General features: G+C 47.4%; 1 protein-coding gene across 4 annotated transcripts in view; it reads left to right on the top strand.

Moving 5' to 3' along the window:
- The first annotated feature begins 6 nt into the window (after positions 1–6).
- ASTN2 (astrotactin 2) overlaps positions 7–23,776 on the top strand; it is an 882,793-nt gene continuing 859,023 nt past the window's right edge. For all 4 annotated transcript variants that reach the window (XM_040482114.1, XM_040482112.1, XM_040482113.1 and 1 more), the window contains exon 1: positions 7–86. The gene's annotated coding sequence lies outside the window, so the exon portion shown is untranslated. The remainder of the gene's footprint in view (positions 87–23,776) is intronic.

The following is a 23,776-nucleotide window of genomic DNA, read 5'->3' as shown; positions in this document are numbered from 1 at the left end:
CCTGCTCTTTGTGCGTAACGAGCTACCCGGGCGCATCGCCGTGCAAGACGACCTGGACAACACCGAGCTGCCCTTCTTCACCCTGGGTAAGGCTGGGCGCCGGCACGCGCGGGATCCCGAGGAGCCCCGAGCCCCTAAGTGAAGCCGGACGGGTGGGGGCGCCCTGGGGATCCCCGCCCCGGGCTGCCCCGAGCGGGGTTAGGAGAGGGCGGCCGCGGGGCCCAGAGGACGTACAGGTGGTTGGAGAGCAGGATGGGCAGGAGGTCCCCGAGAGCGCGTGGCGGGAGCTCGGGGGCGTGCCGACACTCCCGCAGTGGGGACCTGTGTCCCCCGCTCTCTCAGCCCAGGCGTTGAGCTCTGCCGCGATCCATCCCCGACGCCGGAGAACCCAGATGGCTGAGTGTGTTGGAGCTGGGGACCCGGGTCGTCCAGCCGCTCGCCGCCCCTCCGGGCACTGTCCCTGGCCGCTCGCGGTTACCGCCCCCTCACTCTCACCTCGGAGTTGGAGGCAAGGCTCCTCCAGATAGATTTTCTCGAGAATCGGAGCAGAGAAGCTCCATGTGGGATCACCCAACCCGCGTAAACTCGGTCTCCGTGTGGGTTGTGTGACCTTGGCCAAGTCGCTTCCCCTCCCTGGGCCTCAGTTTTGGCCATCTGTGAAATGGGGCAGGGGAGGGTTGAGTGATTTCTGAGGTCGCCACTTCCAGGTTCTCTGATTCTCCCCCCACAGTCCTTGTCGCAGTCGCATTTCTATCCCCCTTCCAGGGGACAGCAGGTTGGTCCTCACGGCGCACTCGCTGGACCAATAATAACAACTCAAAGGCCAGAAAACGGCAGGGAAGGGGAAAAGGGTGGGGGTGGGGTGGGGGCTCAAATGGAAAAGTTAATCCGAAAGTTCGCCAGCAGCTCGCTGCCTGCTGGTTCCCAGCGCCAATCCCGGAGGAGTCGGCCCTTCCGAGGAGCTGCGGGAAGCGCGGCTGATTTCCCACCCGGGTAATTGATAGCTTAATTATCTCGGAGAGCGTTTACAAAAACGTTCCCCCTTAGCTCTCCCGCGCTCGCGGATCGCTCGCTCTCCTCCCCTTTCGGGGGCGCGGGGCGCGATTGGCTGTCGGAGTCTGGCCAACGACAGCGCCTGGAAGGCGCCGGGGGCTCGCCGGGAGACTCCCGAGCCCTTCTTCCCCGGATCCGTGCCTTCTCGGGATCCGGCTCGGCCCTGGCGGCTCGCTGGTGAAGCGCTTTCGGGATCCCGGCTTGAACCTCCGAGGTTAACTCTTCGCTTGCCCGAGAAGCCCTAAAGACGAATCCGGAGACTAGAATCATCTCTCCTGGGAGCCATAATATTTTAAAATGTGTTTTTGTGACCCCCGCCCCCCTTCCCTTTCACGCTGGCCGCCTCTGGAGATTTGAGGGAGTGCCAGGCCCGCTCGCGGTCGGTGCTCCAGCCTCGGGCGTCTGGCCTCGGGGCTCTCCCCAGCTGGCTGTAACCTGAGCTTTGCTGAGCTTTCTGGGAGGCGCGGCGGGAGTGCGCCTTGCAGGTTCCCTGGGGACTTCCCGCGGCGGCGCGTCTAGCGTGCGAGACACACACACACACACACACACACACACACACACACACTCACTCACTCACTCACTCACTCAAGCATACACACACGCACCGACACACACATGCACACAAACCAATAGCTCTTCCCACGTGTACCTGTGTGCCTGTCCATTTCAAAGGAAGCGGTGAGGGTGGAGATAGGGGTTCTTCGGGCGAAAAGCTAACCCAGGGCTCAGGGCTGACTCGTGCCGCCTCCTCGCAGGGAAGGGTCCTTCTAGCGACCCGAAGGGTGTGCCTTCAGCACCACTTAGAGTTTCACATTTTTTCCATCCTCGTGATCTCTCTACTCTAGGGTGCCCTGAGAGGTCATGAGTGGGAGGCTTCCTAAATGGCTGTTCAAGTAAGTGCGTAGAGGGGGACATTCTAGGGTATGGCATGACTTGGAAGCGAAGACCCCAGGGCATTCCAGTTCCCCAAGGATGTGGAGGACCCGGTCCAGCCAGCTATCGGAGTCCCCGAAGAATTCCTGAAGCTGGCAATCTCTGCCTTTTGAAACTTAGGCTTTCAAGAGGGAGTGGGTGCCTGGGAGCTGGGGCAAGCTGAGTGAGGAGCTGCGTGGGGAGCTGGAAGTCTTGAATCCCCCAGGACCCCAGCATCGGCTGGAGAGTCTCCAGGCGCCCTCCACTTGGAGCCTTCCGCCTTCTCTGACGCAAGGCAGCTGAGCCTGGCGGCTGGGGACCGCCTGCTGAGGAGTGGGGGGTTGCTGTCCTTCTCGGCAGCTCTGAGCCCTTAGGATGCATGTGGGGAATTGTGTCTTGCCTCCTTCTTCTCCCCCCAGCGCCCTGGACTGGCAGCTCAGGCGCTCCCTCCGGGGGATTTGGCTAGCGAGGTAGTCACCAGATGGCCGAGTGTAGCAGGAGCTGTGTAGGGAGACGTGGGTTTTTTATTTGTGTTGGTCTTCCACTGTTTGCATGTAAACATGGAGTGCACAATGAGCTCTGGGAGGGCCAGGCTGGCTGGAAACGAGGGCCGGTGTGTGTGTATGTGTGTGTGTGTGTCTGGGGGTGGGGGGCACTGAGTCATTTATGGCCTTATCTTCCCTAAGGTCCCAAGGTAGCTCCATCCCATCATTTCATCCCCAGACCTTGCAAACATCCTTGCTTAGTGTTTTGTCTCTGGTGTGCTGGGCGAGTCTTTCACCGCTTCCTGGACAGTTCAAGGGATTTGGAGATGATATACGCCACAATTGCCTACGCAGTCAGCAAATGCCAAATCCTGCCAATAGTGGGGTGTGTGGAGCCACCACTAGGGGGTGATAGTGTCCGCAGAAGCCCTCGGGCCATGCTTTGGGTTGTGGGCTCAGAGTTGGTGGTGGGAAAATGTCCTTGGCGTTAAAGGGGGCGAAGAAACAAATAAAAGGTGCAGTTCCCATTTTACTGATAGTTGGTGGACCTCAGGGTGCATACATTGCCTACCATGCCCAGTCACCAAAGTCCCCTGCATATCTGGCCCTGTCTCCCTCCATTCTGCTTCTCTTGTTCCAGTTATTGGCTCTATTATCGGTAATGCCTCTCCATAGCTCTTCTCTCCCATCATGTTCTAGTCTGCTTTATGTAGATGGAAGTTTGCCTCAGACTTGAAGTTTCCCCCCAATTTTCAGTGTCTGGGCCTCTTCTTTAGAATCTGATTATATAAGTCACTGGCACTGACAGAGTGAATTTCCTTGAAAGTGATCAAGAAATAGCAAATAGTTATTGAATCCTTAATGAGGTGCTAAGAACTTCACGTTTACCGTTTATTTTTAATCCACATAAAACATATGAAGTCAGCATTGCAGTTATTACCATTTCACGGATCAGGAAGCATTTTTGGAGAGGTCAGGTATCTAGTCCAAGGTCGCAGTGCGGGTAAATGGCAGACCTGGAACCAGAATCTCATTCTACCAGACACCTACCTTCTTGGTAGTTGTGTATTGGCAAAGATGTGTTCAGGGGTTGGTTACATTTATGGAGGGCCTGGGGCAGGGTCTTGGAGAGAAATACACCAATCATCAACATGACAGCAACATTTCTCAGAGGAACTTCAGCTACACTAGGGTGCTAAAGTATGAGAGTTTGAACGTAAGGCATGACCTTTGATGACCCTGCCAGCTCAAAGTTCCATGATTCATGGGATATCAGAGGGCATTCTATTTAATGGTGCCAATGAGTGACGGAGATTACACATTCTATAACATCAGGGAGGGGACACATCTCTGTAGATTCAGAGAAGCCTGGGGAAGCTTCCAGAAAGGGGAAAAAAAATGCATGAGGCCTTTGTGGGGGGGAGAGGTTGGAGGAGAAGTTGGAAGCTTCCGTGCAGCTTGGGAGCTTAGTGTTGGTTAAGATCTGGAAATCTCAGCTGTGGCCCACTGTGACCTTGAACAAGTCATTTATCCCCAGAGCTTCAGTGCTTTGTGTGGTAATATGAGTGGGTAGAGAAGCCCTAAAATAATCCTTCAGTGTAGAGACGCTATGAACTTGAAGTGCCCTGATGCACTCTGTTACTCTGACTAGCTCATCTGGCTTCTCAGTGTCTCCTTTCTTTTGCTGGTAACACAGGGTGTTGGGAAGGACTGATTGAAAAGAAAAGAATTTAAACAGGAGCAAGTGCCGTGCAGGGCTTCAGAGGTGAACTTGCACATCACTCAGTCCTCATTTGCCCCCAGGCAGCCCTGGAGTCCGCTTGTGGATTTAGCTTTCATGCCCACAGGTAGGGAGATGGCATCCTTCTTCCTGGACCTGACAGTAGCTGGACTGGGCTGTTTACCACCAGCCTTGATTCAGCAAAAGGGGGAAAAAGATAAAATTGAGGAAGCCCTCGTTGTCAACATTTCTTACTAAGCTGCCTTGGTATAGCAATTGCATAGCTGAGGAGTGTACTCTCTATTTGGGGGAGGGTACGTAGAAAGGAAAGCCTGTCCGTCAGTATGTCTGAATGTACCTGTATGAGTACATCTGGCAAGTGTCCTGAGGTTCTGCCCCAAAAGGATGCTCTTTGCAGGAAGCTGATTGGCCTGGTCTGCAAAGATTCATGAAAACAGAGACAAAAATGGATACCAAAAGAGAAAAGCCTCTGGAAGGAATTAGGACCCAGGCACCAAATCAGAAAGGTTGCTAGAAGCAGAGAATTTAGCCTAACAAGGACAGTTCACAAAGGGCCGGAGGAACTTGCTTCACATATCAACAGGGAATGAGGAACGTGCTTTTTTCTGTGCAAGGTGCAAATACTCGGGGGATGGTTCCCAGGAAGCTGTCCAGAACTCAGCATCCTGACCTCTAATGATTGTAGGATCCATATTGAAGAAAGCCTGTAAGCAGACACTATACAGCTATCTGGCAGGCATTTGGACACAGAACCGAAGTTCTAGGAGACAATGAGACTATCTGCCCTTTTTGGTTTCTGGCTTAATTCTGAAGGTTGATGCCAGTTATTAATAGGGAGAAAAAAACATACAAGTAGTAGTAATCTGGGTCTTCTGTAGGCATTTCTGTCCACAGACTACTCATTAAAATCAGTTCCAGTTTTCTTTTCCTTATGGGTCAGAGAGAGAAATTCTGGGGTGGACAAGATGGCGAATGTGATATCTTCCAACAAAGCTAGGTTTAAAAATACATATGTTCCTTTCTCAATTGGGCACCAGGTCCTCAGCACCAAATAAAGTATTGGAGCAGTACCACACTCCAGGTCCCATCCTGCTGTGATGGTCCAGCTTCCTGGGATATTGTAAATGAGGGTCGCAGTTAGGGGCGTGTTCGGTGGTCTCTGATCTGAATCTTCTTCCTCTTTCCCCTTGCTTCCCTCCCCTATCCCCAGCCTTTTACCAGCTTGAATCTGATGAAATATATTTAATAATCAGGGCAGATAGAGATGTATTATCTGCCCTCAGAACGTACCAAATTCCTGAGAAGGCAGTGGGTCAGGGAGAGAGGTGGATTCGCTTCAGCTGTGTTACAGAGGCTCAAGTCCGGTCAGGGCCAGCCGGATTTGCTGTTTCGGGGGGTCAGTGACACCAACTGAGATAGCACCGCTCTGTAGGCTTTGGTGTGACCCACAGCTTGATAGGTTTCCTGAACTGGGCCCTCAGGCTGCAAGAGTATTCTGTAATTTTAATTTCTAGCAAGTTCGGCAGGTTTGAAATGGCCTCTGGCAAGCAAAATCTGTTTCTCACGTCCTTGCTTTGCTGTAAATTAGGCCTTGGCTGCCATAGGACAGTGTGAACACATGTGCTTCAGGGAGAGAAGGGTGGAGAGTGACAGTGACGTCCTTGGGTGAATTCATGAAAACTTTTAGCATGACCGTCAATGCTGATGGGCTCAGAGTACACAGAGTTTTATATGGTAACATGGGCGTTCGGACTCGGGAAGAAACCTTCTTGAGGACTGGCAGTTCAGACTTAAACCCAGTGGTCTTGGGTCCCACTCTGTGTTTCTTTCCATCACACTGGACCTTGAACACATGACTGTTTAAATATGTCTCAGTGTCTGAAACTCAGTTGAACAAACTCTCCTCCCTGCAAAAGAAAACCCCCAAAACAAAAAACCACAAACAACCACACACACAAAATACCCGAAAAACCAAAATCTAGGGAGAAAAACATCCCTAGGGAAACTGAATTTGTTCTCCTGCCCAAGTATCCAGCTGGTTGGCTCCAATCTCTCCCGAGAACCAGAGCTGATAGGTTTTGTTCTGGGGGAGGAGGAAGCCTCATTGCTTTTTACTCTAGCTGCTTTTCGGGGTGAGCAGAAGCAGCCTGCTCTTTTCCAGGAAAGGGAAGAAAGTTGGATTTAACCTTGCCGTAGAGCAGCATTATGGGGTTGCTTCCTTTACAGAGCTCATGCTTTCCCAAGTTCTCTCACTGACCAGCTAGTGGCAACAGAAGATTAACTATAACGAGAGAGAGAGAGAGAGAGCGCGAGCTGGTGTCTCTCCTTTCCGGGAGAGCTTGCAGCCTTTCTGCCCTGGAAGGAGGCAGACAGCAGTGCTTGGAGGGACAGGATCTGTTCTCCCTTGCCAGCACTCTCCTTCCTCTGGCTCTTTGCTGCTGTCTGTAGTTCTCCTGGACAACAGTCCCCATAAAGACGTCCCTTTGGATGGGAAGGGGGATGGATGGGGACTACACAATGTAAGATCCAGGACTGAAACCTTTGTAGCTTCCCTACCGGTGTGCTAGAACATGCAAGCAGTCCAGTCTGTGAGTGAAGCATCGACGGGGTTGCTGTGTGGTGTAAACTCTTAGGGTTTTCACCTGAAGAGAAACCGTTTCTCCATCCCCATTGTCAAAGCGGGAGGCTCACACCTCAAGGCTTCTCTCCACTACAATTTTAGAAGTCAGCCCCATGGTCTCTTTGCCTCTAATCTACCGTCTGTACTTGCCGACAGCGTGACTGCATTAAAAGCCCAAATCTGATCGTGGTTGTTCTCTTCTAAAGCACTTCACTCGGGGCGCCTGGGTGGCTCAGTCAGTTAAGCCTCCGACTTCAGCTCAGGTCGCGATCTCACGGTCCGTGAGTTCGAGCCCCACGTCGGGCTCTGTGCTGACAGCTCGGAGCCTGGAGCCTGCTTCCGATTCTGTGTCTCCCTCTCTCTCTGCCCCTCCCCCATTCATGCTCTGTCTCTCTCTGTCTCAAAAATAAATAAACGTTAAAAAAAATTAAAAAAAAAATAAAGCACTTCACTGCTTCCCCACAGTTCTTAGTATGAAGTTCAAGCTCCTTATTGTGGTATAAGGTCCGTGATCTGACTCTGTCCAGAGTGCCCTATGGTAAGAACCCTCCCTTCTTGTTTTGTGACTCCCCCCCTGGGAAAATTCCTTCTTACCTTTGAGACTGAATTTGAATATCACCACATCTTTGCAGCCTCTCTTGACCTCACACTGGAGTTGCACACTGGAGCCTTGACGCCCACTATCAATATAAAAGAGTAGTATAGGGGTGCCTGGGTGGCTCAGTCAGTTAGGCATCCGACTTTGGCTCAGGTCATGATCTTGTGGTCTGTGGGTTCGATCCCCGTGTTGGGCTCTGTCTCTCTCTTGCTCTTGCAAAAATAAATACATAAACAACAAATAAACATTAAAAAAGAGTACTATGATTATGACTAGTCCCTTAACTATTGAGCACCTATACTGTGCTAGGCACTGTTGCAGGTGCTTACGATACAACAGACAACAAAAGACAAAGCACTCTTATATTCAGAGAGCTCATATAGAGAAGTGAGGGAGTGAGGGTGTGGGTGGGTGTGTGGCGAGGAGAGGGCGCTAATGATGCACATAATAAATAAAATTAGGTAGTATGTGAGAAGGTGATAAATTCTATGAACAAAAGGAAATTAAGTAACAGGGAAATTTTGGAGATGAGGAGATGGGTTTTCATGTTACATAGAGCAGAGAGAGAGGAGCTCATTGAGAATGTAGGATTACAACCAAGACTTGAAGGTGGTGAAGGAGTTGGCCAAGCCGCGATCTACGAAGGGAACATTCCAGGCAGAGACCTGACTGGGGAGCATGCCTGGGATGCCCAAGGCTTAGCAAGAAGGCCAGTGCATCCAGAGTGGAGTGAGCAAAGGAGGACAGGACAGGAGAGGAAATAGAGAGCCAGGCAGGATTTTAAGCAAAAGAGCACCAACATCTGATGTACGCTTGGTAAGAATTACTTAGGCTTCTGTGTACAGGAGCAGAGACAGAAGCCGGAAGGCTTGTAGGAGTCTGTTCAGGTGAGGCATGATGGTGGCCTAGAATGGGCATCCGTACTGGGCAAAACTGGAGAGGTGTTGGAATTGCACTCATCAGTCTTAACATCTGAGCTGGAATGCCACCCCTCCCATAGAGACTTCTCTCTTTGAGCTCTCCTAGCCATTTCCTCTACCTTCTCCTATCTCCCTAATATTCTGAGGGTGTTTATAGGACTCAGAATGAGGTCAGTTTGATTGGAGAAAAGTGTGCTGGGTTTAGGGAAGATGTTCTTTTGCAAATCATGGAAGCCAGATAAGGGATTGGAACTTTTTGCATTGTGGCAAACAGAGAAGCCTTGAATGTTTTGGGGAAGATGATACACCATGGTTTTGGAATCACCAAATGTAGTAATTTAGGACATTATCTAAACAAAACGCTTCTGTCTAAAGATGGGGAAGTCGAGGTCACGTAGCAAGACGGTGATGAAGCCAGAACCAGATCTCAGTCTACTGACCCCTCCTCTGATGTGTCTTCCTCCCGCCTGGGGGAGGGGCAACTGGGCCACCAGGGGTGGGGGGCCCGGGTGTTCCAGACTTTATCATTCTGGCCTGAAGCAGGCTATGTGAGGACATTTATTGAACATTTACTGTGCCCCAGATGCCATGCTGGTGTATCTGTTCTCTCATTTCATCCTCTCTATGGGCCTGAAAGACCAGATTTGGGCCATGTTTTAGGTGAACTCTGAGGCTCAGAGAGGTTAAGGGACATGCCCAAGAGCACACAGTGATTATACGGCCGGGCTGGCTCCAAACCCAGGCAGGTCTGTCTGGTTCTAAACCCCCTGCTCTCTCCCTTCGTATGCTGCACACAAGTAAGAGTGCTCTTCAGTTTCCATCTCTTTGACAACCTCTCTTACTTTTTATCTCTTCCTGCTCTCATTACCAAGAAGTTGCAGACGTTTCTATACAAGAACTTCAGGTGTGACAGCCTCACAGGCCCAAGGGACTGAACACCTTGTTTCCGGGCTGCCGGGAGCTGACTCAGCATCTCCCCAGGCCCTTCGGCTCTGTGCGGTGGTTCGCCAAGAGAGCACGAGGCCTGGTCTCATTTTCTCTAGATGCCACTCATTGTCCCCGAGTACTCCACAGGCCAATTCCTACACTTCCATGCCTTCTCCACTCTCTCCCTTCCCTCTTTCCTCGCCCCCTCTTTGCTTTCTGCTCTCCCTTCTTCCTTTTCCACTTTCCTCTTCTCTCGGTGCTTAGGGAAATCCCTCCTTGTGCTAGGCATAGTGTCATCCTGGGGGACCTGTCCTTTCAGGCACGTGGAGAAGCTCTCTCTTCTCTTTGTAGAAATTGCCAGGACGTCCCTTGTCAGAGATCCAGCCCCCTTTTGACCAGGTGCTCTCCTCTCCACCCCATGTTGAGTTTTGTCCACTGAACGCTTCTTTGCAGCATCGTGCGCTTTTAATGTTCCCGCCTTGAGAATGGAATTTATATTACATTATCTATACATATGGGAGATATATACGAATCTGTGACATTTAGATATAATGCTGTAAAAATCCAAATAAATAAATGTATACCTTTCGTAGAATATTAGAACTGGGTAAAATCCTCTGACTTCCAGCCCAACTCCCTCATTTACCTGGCAAAGCAGAATACATTTTCCAAGATCCCAGAGCTAATCCAGGCTCCAGTCCAGCTCTGCCGATTGAGAGGCAGTGTTCTGGGGTGGAACACGCACCAGCTCTGAGGACCAAGAGCCCTGGGATCAAATCCCAGATGCTCTACGTCTTAACTGCCGACTTCTGTGGGCCACCTCTCTGAGCCTGTTTGCTCATCGGTAAAGTGAAGACGACATAATGATCACTTTTTGGGGTTGCTGTGACCATTATTTCTGGAGAGCTCTCCCTCCATAAACTAGATTTTCATGAGTGCCTAGCACCGTGCTTGGTTTTTACTTGCAGGAAGCCCAGGATCCTTACAGAGCTGTTACGTGCAAAGCACCCAGTACCGCGTCTGTCTGGCAAGGTTTGCGCTCCAAGCCTCTTAGCCACCTGGAATCCTTTTTTGGAAAGAGGTGGAGGTTTCAATAAACAATGAATGCAAATTACTTTTCCCTTCCCCCTCCTTCCTCTCCAGCACCCTGTCCTTACAACTCCCCCGTCCCTTTCCTTCTCCCCCAGGCCAGGCAAAAAGGAATGCAATTGACCACTGATCTCTGCTCCTTCTCCAGAAGCAGGGGGAAGCAGGGGACTCCAGGGTTGTCTGAGGACAGTTTGGACAGAGAAGCTCTTAGAGCCTGAGTCTGAGGCAGGTGGGTGTTGTAGGAGGCAATCGGGGCAGAATTCTCTCCCTTCTGGTGGTGGCTGGCTGACAAAGCCTTGCTCTCAAGCACCCAGGAAAGTCACGAGTGGCTTTGCACGCAGCCGAAAAGGGAAGGAACATTTCCATTAGCAGAATCAGCAGTAAAGAGATTTCCAGTCACGGTAATAGCTGCATTTGGGGGAATCATTTCAGTGGTGGCTGTGGGCGGAGGACGGAAGGGGGTGGGGTGCAAGGAAAGTCACAGAGACGTCTGGTTCACTTGCACGGAGTCGAGAGCGCCCAAGGAGAGCCAGGCGCCAGACTCAGAGTGGCTGTTGGGGAGTTGGGCGGGTGCGTGAATGTTCCGGACCTGCTGCTTCCCTGCAAATGGACAGAGCTTCCTCCTCGGGGGTCCGTCCCCACGGGAGGCTGTACATTCACACTATAGTGCCTTTGCTCTGATTACTTGGGTTACTCCTTTCAAGATTTAGAGGCAGCAGCAACTTCCTAGGCTCTTGGGATTTGTAGGAGGGAAAGCTCCCAGTTTTCCCTAAAGTTCCCTACTCATTAGAATCACTTTGGAACCCAGTCTCTCATTCCTAGACTTGCTGAGGTACCCAGAGGGGCCTGGGAATCTATACCTTAAGAAGTGTACCAACTCTGTAACATATCCATCAGGGACCTGTGTGGATGGCCCCTGGATACTTCTTCAACCTGCCTCCTGCCATTCTACTTGGTACTTCATGCTCTAGCCTTACTGACATCTTGCAGATTTATGAGGGCACCGGGAACATTCTCCCCACTTGATCCTGAATGGAAATGCTATTCTGTCTGGTTAGAGTGCTTTTCCTATCCCGGATTCACCTGGCCAACTCCTAGCCTTAACTCAGCTAGGACCTCCTCTGAGGAATCTTCTCTTTCTCCTCCAAGGCTTAGATAAAGATTTTTTCCCCCAAAATGCTCATCCCCCTCCCCTTAGGATTGCCATACTTTGTAAATAAAAATAGATGCAAAAAATAAAATACAGGATGCCCAGTTAAACTCGAATTTTGGACAACGAATACTTAGTAGAATTATGTCCAGTGCAATATTTGGGACATAGTTGTACTTAAAATGACTCTCTGATGATTGGAAATTAAAATTTAACCAGACATCCTGTATTTTACCTGGCAAGCCCCAGGAACTCTGTTTCTCTGTCTCCTGTCAGTGACCACACTGGCAACGTGTGATTTGCTCCCCAAACCTGCTCTTCCCACATCTCCCCTCTTTCAGGAGATCGGGCTTCTATCCACCCAATTGCTCAAGCAAAGGAGTCATTCTTGAAATGTCCTTTCTCTTGTCCCCCATTCTTTCATTCAGCCAACCTTACTGGTTTTACTTCTAGAATGACTCTCAGTGTCCCTCGCTTGTAATTTCCTACTGTCATAACCTTCATTCAAGCTTCATCCTTGCTTACTTGGGCTGTTGTATCTGTCCCCATCCTTTCTTTCTAGTACATGGTATTCAGCATACGGGCCAAATCCAGCTTACTGCCACTTTTGTACGGCCTGTAAACTTCATTCATTCATTCATTCATTCATTCCTTCATTCATATGGGTGAAAAGAATCCCGTGAAAAGTAACACTTCAGGATAGTGACAATTACTTGGCATTCAAACATCCGTGTCCACAAATAAAGGTGTATTGGAATGCAGCCATGCTCCTACACTGGTGTGTCAATTGTCAGTGGTTGTTTTCTATTTGCAACAGCAAAGTTGAGTAGTAGCAACAGTGGGTATCTGGCCCACAATGCTTAAAATGTTTACCGGCTGACCCTTTACAGAAAAAGTTTGCCGTCCTTGCTGAATTCAGTAGCCAGAGGGATCTTTTCCAAAACAAGCAAATTGGATCTTGTCATTCTCTCCTGTTTAAAACCTTTGTTTTTCGGGACACCTGGGTGGCTTAGTCGGTTGAGCATCCGACTCTTGATTTTGGCTCAAGTCATGATCCCAGGGTCTTGGGATAGAGCCCTCCATACTGAGTGTGACGCCTGCTTAAGTTTTTCTCTCTCTCCTTATGCCCCTCTCCCCAACTCCAGCTGTATGTAAAGTAAAAAAACAAAAACAAAATCCTTTTGTTTCCCATTTCTCTTTAAAAAATTCCTTTTCAGAGCCTAAAAATCCTAAAAATGCGCCTTCTTCTGTGAATTCATTTTCCATTTTCTCCCTCGTTCATGAAACTTAAATATCACTTCCTCCAAGAAGTCTTCCCTCACCCTGGTATGCAGTCCTTTCATAGCTTTCTGTCCCATTCATTTTCAAACCTTTACCTAACGGCCCCTCGAAGGTAGGGAATGTGCCTTGTTCATCTTTTTGCTCTCTGAACCACCAAGTGCAGGACACAGCGCATAGTGGGTGCTGAGTGGAGGTTTTCTGACCAAATGAATGCAACATGGACAACCTCAGGAGCAACAGTTTGTGAACAGCACCATAGAGGGTACCCACCTCATTGGGGTTTTCCGTTGCTTATTTGGGAGATTGTTAGGGTTTCAAGAACTAATGTTTGCCTGCCCCTCAGCAGATGGTACCTTGGTGTTCGTTAATAAACAAAAATAAATAGGCCTGTACCTTCATTCCCTAGGACCTGCCCCTTCCCCACTTTCTTTGTAGTTGGAGGGGCTTAAGCCAATTCAAAGGGAGTCTTGGGAGTAAAGACCTCCTGGAACCCAGGGGGCAGGGTGATCTGGTGGCCAGGACTATGAGCCAGGAATCCTGGGGTTTGGTCTCAGTTCTGCTGGGTGTCTGTGGTTCCATCCCTTCTGCATTTTGGGCTTTCTGCCCCCCCCCACCCCATTTCTGTTGTGGTTAGATTAAACCCTGTGATCTGTGAGGTTCTTCTCGGCCCAGCCAGCTCAGCAGGAGCCCGGGAGGGAGAAAAGGGCTCCCTCGAGGAGTCTCTGAGGCTGGAAGCTGCTGCAGAGGAGTAAGACCTCCCTCCCTTCCTTCCTCCCTTTCTGCATCCTTCCTGGGGCCTCTGAAGATCAAACCCTCAGCTCTGAATCCAGGTGCAACTCAAAATTTCAAGCCCAGTCTCACACTAATTTGTTAGGGAACCTTCTTCAATTACTTTCTTTCTAGTCTCCCCCAGGGAGGGAGACTGGAGAACTGACCGCCCAAAGTAACCAATTACTCGTCTGCCAATAGGTGACTTCCCTGTACCTCCCTCCCTGCTTTTCTCTCTCCTCTTTATTCTCCTGGCCTCTCAGAGCCACCTCTCCAAACTGTAGATGCCTCTAAGGGAGGGGTCCCCCTTTCACCTGACTCCCTGTTCCCAGCCGGGGAATAGATAGCCAAAGGGGACAGCAAATGGGAAGGCTGGTGGCTGAGAAAGGGCAGAGCTGCAAACCTTGGGAAACCAAACAGGTTTCCAAGTATGCTAAATAGCAGACTGTACTGCATTGGGAGGCAAACACCTTCAATTTTGGTCCTGTGTCTGCCTTTCCCTTACTAGAGGACCTCGAATAAAGGACAGTTCCTCTTGCAGCCTCAGATGAGATTGAGGAATATTGTTGGAGCCAGCTCTCCTTCAAGAAGCTGGGGAAGGTGGGGCTGCATACAGTCCTCCACAAGAATGGAGGAATCTTCCAGTCTTGTCCACCTACTGGGATCCCAGGTGCCTAGAGCCACGCCCATCGCGTAGTAGGCACTCAGTAAATATTTGTTGAATGAAGATCCGCACAAGTGGGAAATACTTGTGATCAGACATTGCCAGTCAGCAACTTCATTGGCTTTAGATCACTTCTCAAATGCAGTGTCTTCAGCAGCCGCTGCTATCAGCTGGGGTTTGCATGGGAGATGAATTCTATTCACATTTTCTAGACAAAACTGAATTCCCTACAACAACCCCTGGTTCACCTTAAGCTCCCCTTGCCTGGAGCTAAGCCCCTTAGTCATTATTCAGTGATTCTTCCATCCCAGTTGTGTGCCCAGTCCCTGGGGGCCCAGAAATGCAAGGAGTTCATAGTCTATGGTGATAACATTTGTACTTTCTGATTTAAAGAAAAAAAAAAAAAACAAAACGCCTCCTTTTCATGGGTATTTTTAGTATCTCCATATTACAGATGAAGACATGGCCATTCAGAGAGATCAGGCCAATTGTACAAGGTCACATAATAAATGGGATTAGCTGCATTTTTTTTTTTAAGGAATCTTTGTATCACTATCACAAATGGAACACTAGAATAACTTGCTATAAATAGAAGATGGCCTGTAAGAGTAACTATGTAACTATTAAAGGAAACATATCTATATACAAAGAGCTACATACATGCACAAATAGATGAATGTATATACGTAATATTAACAGGACCTCTAAATTTATCCCTCATACCATACTTTGGGAACACATAGATCCAGCCCAACCACTGAGACAAAAATATTCACTTAAAATTTAAATTTTGCCCACAGGGGTGCCTGCGTACCTCAGTCGGTTAGGCGTCCGACTTCGACTCAGGTCACGATCTCACAGTTTGTGAGTTCGAGCCCGGCGTTGGGCTCTGTGCTGACAGCTCAGAGCCTGGAGTCTGTTTCTGATTCTGTGTCTCCCTCTCTGTCTTTGCCCCTCTCCCACTCATACTCTGACTCTCTGTCTCTCTGTCTCTCTCAAAAATAAACATTAAAAAAACTAAAAAAAATAAAATTTAAAAATTGCCCACTTAATTGTCAGATTTCCTCTAATATATGCATTAAAAAAATACCTGTCCTGCCTCATAGCTACTACCTATCTTTTAAGATCCAGCTCGGATGTACTTTAACTGCTTCCAAGATGACTCTCCTGGCATCACCAAGAACAGTTCTCTCCCAAGCCCTTGGTGTATTCATTGAAGCTCTTTGTTTCATGGAAATACTGTTATTGGCTAATTGTCTGCCTCTCTTCCTAGTCTTTAACCTTCCTAAGCTAACCACCTTGTTTCTTTCACATCTGTAACTCCAGCAGCTAGTGCATGCATGCTTAGTAAATTTTAATTTAATTTTAACGAAAAGCATACCAGCTTGCTGTACCAAATGCAAACCGTTCAGGGATATTATAAAGGAAACATTGAATGCCTTTCCCTTGCCCTGTCTCAGTCCCCAGAAATGATCATGATGAAGAATTTGCTGGGAGTCTTGTGGAATAAATACGCGCCTGAACAGCCACATTTGGTGACAGAGAGAAAGTGACTTGTCCTGTGTCTCTCTGCAAGTTTCTTACAAGCAACTCAGATATATTAATAAAGATTCCACAGCTTTAAAATATGTTGTACAAGCACAGTGCTATGGGTAGACCACAGCATCATCCTCTGTGCCCCATGTACAATATATTAGGAAGGAGATGGGTAATGTTCCTGCCATAATATTTTATGGAGGTACTGTGATTGGAGAAAGCTCATTGACCTTCTTATATTCAATATTAAGCCAACTTTACAAAGCTGCTCCATGCATGCTCAGGCCCCAGAATCTGCCTCCAAGATATACTTCAGTCCTCAGGCAGGGAGCCCCCTTCTTTACTGACCACTGCTTAAAAAAAATGTATACATGTAAAACATATGTATGTATATATAAACATGTGCATGTTGTATGTGTTTATACATAACACATCCTTGTATATATCCTACACACACACACACACACACACACACACACACATGTTATACATATAGACCAATACATATGCGAGAGGGAAAATATGATAATGACTTTTCCTGCTGGGGAACTAAAAGAAACTGGACCCAGCAAGGGAGTCATTTATCACAATGAGTTGGGGGTGAATGTGTTCCTTCTGACATGGTATCCGACTTGCCTGATAAAGCAGCTCTTCCTTTCCTACCTGAAACCTTTTCCTCACTTGAATGACGAGACAGACTCTTCAGGAAAGGGTTGCCTGGGTTTAGGTTGAGTCGTTTACTTTGGAAACCCTCATTTGTGAGGCCATGTGGATTGGTGGCTGGTCAGTTCATAGAAAAAGTCTTCTAAAGCAAGGAATCATAAAAAATAATAATGCACCTTAAACATTTCCTTGTAACTTAAGATACGTAGAAGTCTGTATGTTTGCCGGTTATTTGGTGTAGACTCCAGAATTCTTGGAGTCTGGGTCAGCTGAGTTGAGTTTCATGCCATCTTTCTTGTGTAAACCATGCTCATAATGGACCAAATATGGTCTCCAATGTTGGTTTCATTAAAGGGGACTGAGAAGGTAAGTGCTTGCCAAGTAATTCTGCTAGAGTTTTATGATTCCTTTCTAAATTTTTATAGTTGTCACACCTGACCTAGCTCAATAGCAATATTTAAGTGACTTTTGTAATTTTTATGGTAAAATCAACTTCGTCCTCCTAGAAGCCACTTCCTTGTGATGCTCATAAATTTTTTTTTTAATGTGCATAATAACATTCCATTAAATTTTCAAATGGCAAAACACGTAACAGGCATCCACAGGTTTGGGAAACAAATTGATCCTCTGTTAAAAATGCAACTGATTTGATAGTGACGTGTCCTAAGGATGCTGGAGAGGAATTACTTTATTGGTGTGAGCATTCAGGGCTTGTGAGCCTCAGGATGTTTTAGGGATATAATAGAGAACACTGCCAGTCACCGGAGAGAAGGCCAGCGAAAAGCTTTTGAAATATATACATGTTTCAGGTTGACAGAGACATTAAGTCACAGAAGTTTAGGGGTTGAACCTTTAGAGAGCATTTTTGTCCCCAACTCTGAGTTAAAGGAGAGGAAAAGGGAACCCATTGGCCTTCTTGGTGGAAATGTAAATTGTTGTCGTCACTCTGGAAAATGGTATGGAGGTTCCTCAACAATTTGAAAATAGAATTACCATGTAATGCAGCAGTTCCACACAAGGTATGTACTTTCGTGGTCACTGAAGCATTATTCACAACAGCCAAGATAAGGACGCAAACCTGTGTCGGTCAACGGATGAATGGAAAAAGAAGGTGTGGTGTTACACGCAATGGAATATTATTGAGCCATGAGAAACAAGGAAATCTTCCAGTTGTGACAATGTGGATAAATCTTGAGGGCACTGTGCTGAGTGAAATAAATCCGAGAAAGGGGGATACTATGTGGTATCACTTCTACGCGGAATTTCAAAAAGCCAAACTCCTAGAAACCGAGGCTATAAGGGTGGTTACTGGGGTGTGTGGGAAATGGGGAGATGCTGGTCAAAGAGTACAGACCTCCAGTTATGAGGTGAGTAAGTTCTAGGAATCCAATGCTGATTACAGTTAACAGTGATGTCATGCACTTGGAAGGTGCTAAGAGAGTAGATCTTAAATGTCCTCACTATAAACACAAAATGGTAATTATGTGATGTGATGGAGGTGTTAGCAAATGCTACTTTGGTTATTATTTAGCAATGTATAAGTGTGTCAAATCAACACATTGTACACCTTAAATTTATACAATGTTATATGTCAATTGTAGCTCAATAAAGTGGGAAAAAAACAATAAAGAGAAGGAAGCAATAGCAGAGATGAGCCGGGAGCACAAGTCGTTGGACTCTTGGAGTTTACGGCCCCTCCTGGGACTCCACAGCACGTGTCCCTAATGTCCTTTCCCTTTTGGGTGGCCTTTTAAAAATTGGTTAATAACTAGCATACAATACTCATTTTAGGTGTGCAACATAGTGACTCAGCGATTTTTGTACATTATGAAATGATTACCTGCATAGATCCGGTTACCATCTGTTACTGTAGAAAGCGACAGTATTATTAATTGTTTTCCCTGTGTCTCCATTACATTCTCGTGGCTGACATCCAAGACGTTTTCCCTTTTGCAGATGAGGAAACTGGTTTAGAGAGTGAGCTGACCTCGCACGGGGGACAGAGCTGCAGTTTAGTTCCCAGGTCATGTTGACTTCCTGAATGCCATCCCAAGTACTATTTCTTGCCCAGTATTAAAAAAAATAATAATAAATAAACGTTATCGAAGATTGTCTTCCATTACGACCACACCACACCTGATCTTTCTTTCCATCACCTTGTGAAGGAATTAAAGCAAGTCCTCTTTGCTCGCACCACACAGCCCCTCCCATCCACATGCAAGGCTGTAAGGGGCCCCCTAACTGCGCCCATCCACATTGCAACCCTCCAGGCCCTCCTAGCTTAGAACTCAGGGCCCCCAGGCCTATCCAGAGCAGCCCTCTCCTTGCACAGCCGGAGAACAAGGCCTTGAGAAGGCCGGTCCCTTGCACCTAAACTCAAAAGGCTGGGGCTGCATCTGAATGTAGATCCCAGTTCACCTTGTCCTGTGTTCTCTTGCCTCCATTGGGTTACCTGCACCATTCTGGGTCTCCTGGCAAGCCTTCCTGCCGGGAGGATTGGGCAGGTAATGACAGGGCAGTGTGTGTGAGCAGGCTGCCAAGGGTGCCTGTGCTTTATGAGGTGCAGAGTATAATTCAAAACCCATTTTGGGGATGTCTCGCTCCATAAAATCTCCAGCAGGAATGGCTGGGATTTTGTTTGGACTTCCCCAGCACGTGTTTTTTAAATACCTCTCTTCTCCCTCTCATTTTCCTCTTTCCTTTGCTCCCTTTTTATTTTTTTACCCAATTCTCATTGGATGATGAGCCCTTGGTGGCTTATGAGGTGGCTTACGAGGGTGGGCCTGGGGGGAAGGGATCCTGCAGTATAGGTTAATGGGCTGGCAAGTGGTTGTGAAGAAGATCACCTTTCTTGGATGATTCTTCCTCTGCAAAGACATTGGTTCAGAAGATGACTTCAGGGAACTGCCTGCCACAATTATAGTTAGACTTACACATGCCATCCTTTTTGGGGCCAAAATAAGGCTTCCAGACAGCCCTCTGTCTTTGTTATTGTTTTTAAGTTTGTTTGTTTGTTTGTTTGTTTATTTATTTATAGCGGGAGAGAAAGAGAGGGAGCAGGGAAGTGGCAGAGAGAGAGAGGGAGAGAGAGAATCCCAAGTAGGCTCCGTGCTTTCAGCGCAGAGCCCGATGCAGGGCTTGAACCCACAAACTGTGAGATCATGACCTGAGCCAAAATCAAGAGTCAGACGCTTAACTGACTAAGCCACCTGGGTGCACCAGACAGCCTTGCATCTTAAAATTCAACAGCAACCACTCCTTCCTGGTCTCCTTCACCCTTCTTCATGTTATATCATCTCTCTCCCCGTTGTCTCTTGATAGACTGCTCCATTTTCTTCCTTCGAGCAGATATGCAGCCTGGGGGACCATTCCCGAAGGTGATTTCTCCCTTGCTTAGAATCCCCAGTGACCACCTCCTCTCCACCCCACCCCCCTCCCCCTTTACAGGATCAATAGCAAACTCCTTGGCATCTGAGCCCTCTACCTAATGGCTGAATCCACCTGTAGTTCCCTTCTCTCTTACTGCTCTCTGGCTACACTTCAGATCCCAGAAAAGGAGCTCAGCTTTTCCATTTCTGTGACTTTACTCATGCCGTGACCTCCATCGTGGTGTCTTCGTTCCCCTCCATTTCTGCTGGTAGAACTCCATCTTTTGTAAGCTACTTTCTCTAGGGAAACGTCCACTCTGCCTGCTTCGTCCTCTTTCCTTCCTCCCCTGATTCAGATTTGAATACCATTATTCAGAAAAGTTAATACATATTCCTTGTAGACCACTTCCTTTATATTATATATATATATATATATATATATATATATATATATATATATATTCATGTCTTACCTCATTTTCCACCTGCATAGGCCGATACAGTGGCCCCTGGCCACACATGACTGTTGAGACTTGAAGTACGACTTGCACGACTGAGGGACTGAATGTTAAATTGTATTTAATTTTAGTTAATTTAAATAAAGCTACATGTGGCTAGTGGCTGCTCTATTGAACAGCACAGATATAGAACAGGTCTGTCACTGCAGAACATTCTGTTAGCACTGCTTAGGAACCCTTGACGGGGCAGGATGGAGTCCTGTCTTTTCTGTACCCTATTCCTGCTATGGGGCCTGTTAGTGAATAGGTGTCAATGAATGTTAGCAGAACAGGCCTTTGGGCAAACTGTATAACCACTGACCTCAACGAGCTCAAGTGTTGAGAAGGAAATTTACAGCAACTTACTTTCGAATACACCAAGGTTTGTTAATGGAAATGTTGCTTCGTAAACTTTCATTTGCAAAGTCTGGTGCATCTAGTCCAGGGTGTCTAACCTTAATCCATTAATGACACTTAGTGGTAGGAATTCCCGGTCCCTGTGGGGGTCATTTCTCAGCCATGCCTTTTCTTCCCATCTGGCTGTTGGGCAAATATGGCCTCACCCTGCCCAGGTGAGGTCCACTGCACAAGATCTGAGAGGGGGGGGGCAAAAAAAGAAGAGGAACCCGGGGCGTCATCATCCGGTGGAGACGGGTGTGCACAGAACCACCCGGCAGACACCCAGGCTTGAGTTTCCGTGGTGGTTTCATGGAGGATTCATGAGTGTTTCTTTGAGAGAGCACTCCTCCTGAAAATCCCCCTGTGATGGATGGAGTGGGAGTAGAATGCAGGACAGGACTCTCCTCTCCTCCCCCCTCCCCCCCATACTTATCTTGTTCTTCTCTTTTCCTCCTGTTGCCTCTTTTCCCTCTTTCTGTGTATTCCTTTTCTCTGTCCTCCCTGTTCCTTCCCTGTCTTTCTTTTCTTTTTTTTCTCTTTACTCTTGATGTCCCTCTTTTTTTTTTTTTTTTTTGTCTTTCTACTTGGCTGTGTGTATCTGCCTGTCTTCTTCCCTGTCTTTCTCCCTCTCTCTCTCTCCATCAGCTCCCACAGCCTTGAATTCTCTTTACAGTCCCTGAGCACTTGTCTGCCCACCCTGACCAGAAAAGCCAGCCCAAGCGCCTTGTGACCATTATGGCCCCATGCACCACTCGGAGCTCGCTGCTTCTGCACAGTACTTAGAGCAAAGGAGGGAAGAGGTGAGCAGGGCCTTGCAGGGTGCAGCTCTCTCTACCCAGCTTCTTCTGTCAGGGCCTCCATGCACCTGGCCTTGCTGGATGTGATTCCAAATGTCCCAAATGACTTTGGAGGCCTCTGGGACCACTTGATTCACCTTGTATAGAGTTATCTGCCACCTTGATTGTCAGCACGAGATGGATTTTTGAGAGCGGCTGGTAAAAAGACTCTGGATGACTTATTCCTGTTTTGCTAACTATCCAAAGCTCTTTTTTGGTGACCCTGGTGGGTTCCTCATCTTCAAATCTCCTCTGCTGCTCTAGTGCTGTTCAGCAGCAGCTCTGTATTAAAGCTTTTTTTCTTCACGGCATTAGGAACGTCTGCTGGAGAGTTTCAGAAGAAAAGTTGCAAGAATGATAAACCTTAAGGGATCATCCCTTCTGAAATTTCAATTTTTGGCTATAAGGGACAAAGAGTGGCATCTGAGTCAAGTTACCTTGTCCCCAAAGTATCATGCACCATTTTGAATTTGACCTTCAAGGAAGATGCTCAGTTAGCTTGCAAGGGTTTAGTAAGTAGTGCTTTAAAATAGCAAGTGGTCTTGAGTCAAGAGGATTTCTTACTTCAAACAAACAAGAAAACAAATCAAAGATGGAGAGGTAGGAGAGGAAAAATAGGAGGAAGAGAATGGGGAAGACAAAAGAAAATAGGCTGGTGACTTTCTTTTTTAACATTTATTTTTGAGACAGAGAGAGAGAGAGAGAGAGAGAGAGAGAGAGAGAGAATCTGAGTGGGGGAGGGGCAGAGAGAGAGGGAGACACAGAATCTGAAGCAGGCTCCAGGCTCTGAGCTGTCAACGCAGAGCCCAACATGGGGCTCAAACCCACGAACCACGAGATCATGACCTGAGCCAAAGTTGGACACCCAACTGACTGAGCCACCCAGGCACCCCCAGGCTGATGACCTTTTGTGCCTCTTTGCAGGGTAGACTGAAACTTGCTTCTAGAACACAATGGGAAATATCTGTTGTTATCCTTGGATTTCTCTCTTCATTTTTCCCCCACTTCAATATTGAACCCATAGCCAGAGCTCATTAATTTTCTCTGACATGCCTTTCGAATCCACCCCTTTCTTTCCATCCCTGCTCTGCTATGAATAACCTGTCATCGCTGACCTCTAATTCGGTAGGCTCCTGACTGGTCCCTCATGTTCACTCTTGCTCTTACAGCCTCCCCAGTCCTTCCCCACCCATCCTCACGTGCTGCCAGAATGACTTTGTGAGACTCTATGTCAAAGCAGGCCTCTTCCTTGCTTAAGTTCACGAGTTTCCATTGTTCTTATAATGAGACACATGGTCCTTAACCAAGCCCTGCAAGATATTAAACCTGAGCTTTACGTCAGAATGTTTGGGAAAGTTTTTTTTTTTTTTTTTAAAATGCTGGGACCTGGACTCTACTGTAGGCTAATGACATCATGATAACTGGGAGTTAGATAATTTGGCAGTTTCTTGCAAAACTAACTATACTCTTAATGTAAGATCCAGCAGTCACATTTCCTTGGTATTTTACTCAAATGAGTCGAAAACTTGTTTCCATGCAAAATCCTGCACATGAATGTTTTCAGCAGCTTAATTTAAACTGCCAAAAACTTGGAAGCCACCAAGATGTCCCTGAATAGAAGAAAGGATAAATAAACTGGGATGCATCCAGACAATGGAATATTATTCAGTGATAAAAAGAAAGGAGCTATCAACCCACGAAAAGACATGGAGAGACCTTAAAATCATCTTTTGCTAAGTGAGGGAAGCCAATGTGAAAAGGCTGTGGACTGCATGATTCCAAATATATGACATTCTTGAAAAGGTAGAACTCTGGAGACAAGAAAAGGATCAGTTGTCAGGGGTTTGGGGAGGAGGAGGAAGAGACAAACAGGTGGGTTTTACAGCAGTGAAACTATTCCGTATGATGCAGTAACGATAGATACATGTTATTATACATTTGTGGAAACTCATAGAATGCACAGCACAAAGAGGGAGCTTTGGACTTCAATTAATAACAATGTATTTAAATTGGCTCATCAGCTTTAACAGATGCGCCATACTAATATAAGATATAAGTAATAAGGGAAACCCTGTGTGTGTGTGTGTGTGTGTGTGTGTGTGTGTGCAGAGTTGCATATGGGAGGTCTGTACTTTCCCATCAATATTTCCATTAACCTGAAACTGCTCTTAAATTAAAAAAAAGTCAGGTCCTGGGCCCTACTGTAGGCCAATTAAATCAGAACAACTAAGCATTACTGTTCTGTTTCATAATCTTTCCAGGAGACTTA

The sequence above is a fragment of the Herpailurus yagouaroundi genome, unplaced genomic scaffold (assembly GCF_014898765.1).
Source record: "Herpailurus yagouaroundi ecotype Mexico unplaced genomic scaffold, PumYag 160, whole genome shotgun sequence".
NCBI lineage: Eukaryota > Metazoa > Chordata > Mammalia > Carnivora > Felidae > Herpailurus > Herpailurus yagouaroundi.
The sequence above is the reverse complement of the archived record's forward strand: the minus strand, read 5'-3'. Positions and strand labels throughout refer to the sequence as shown.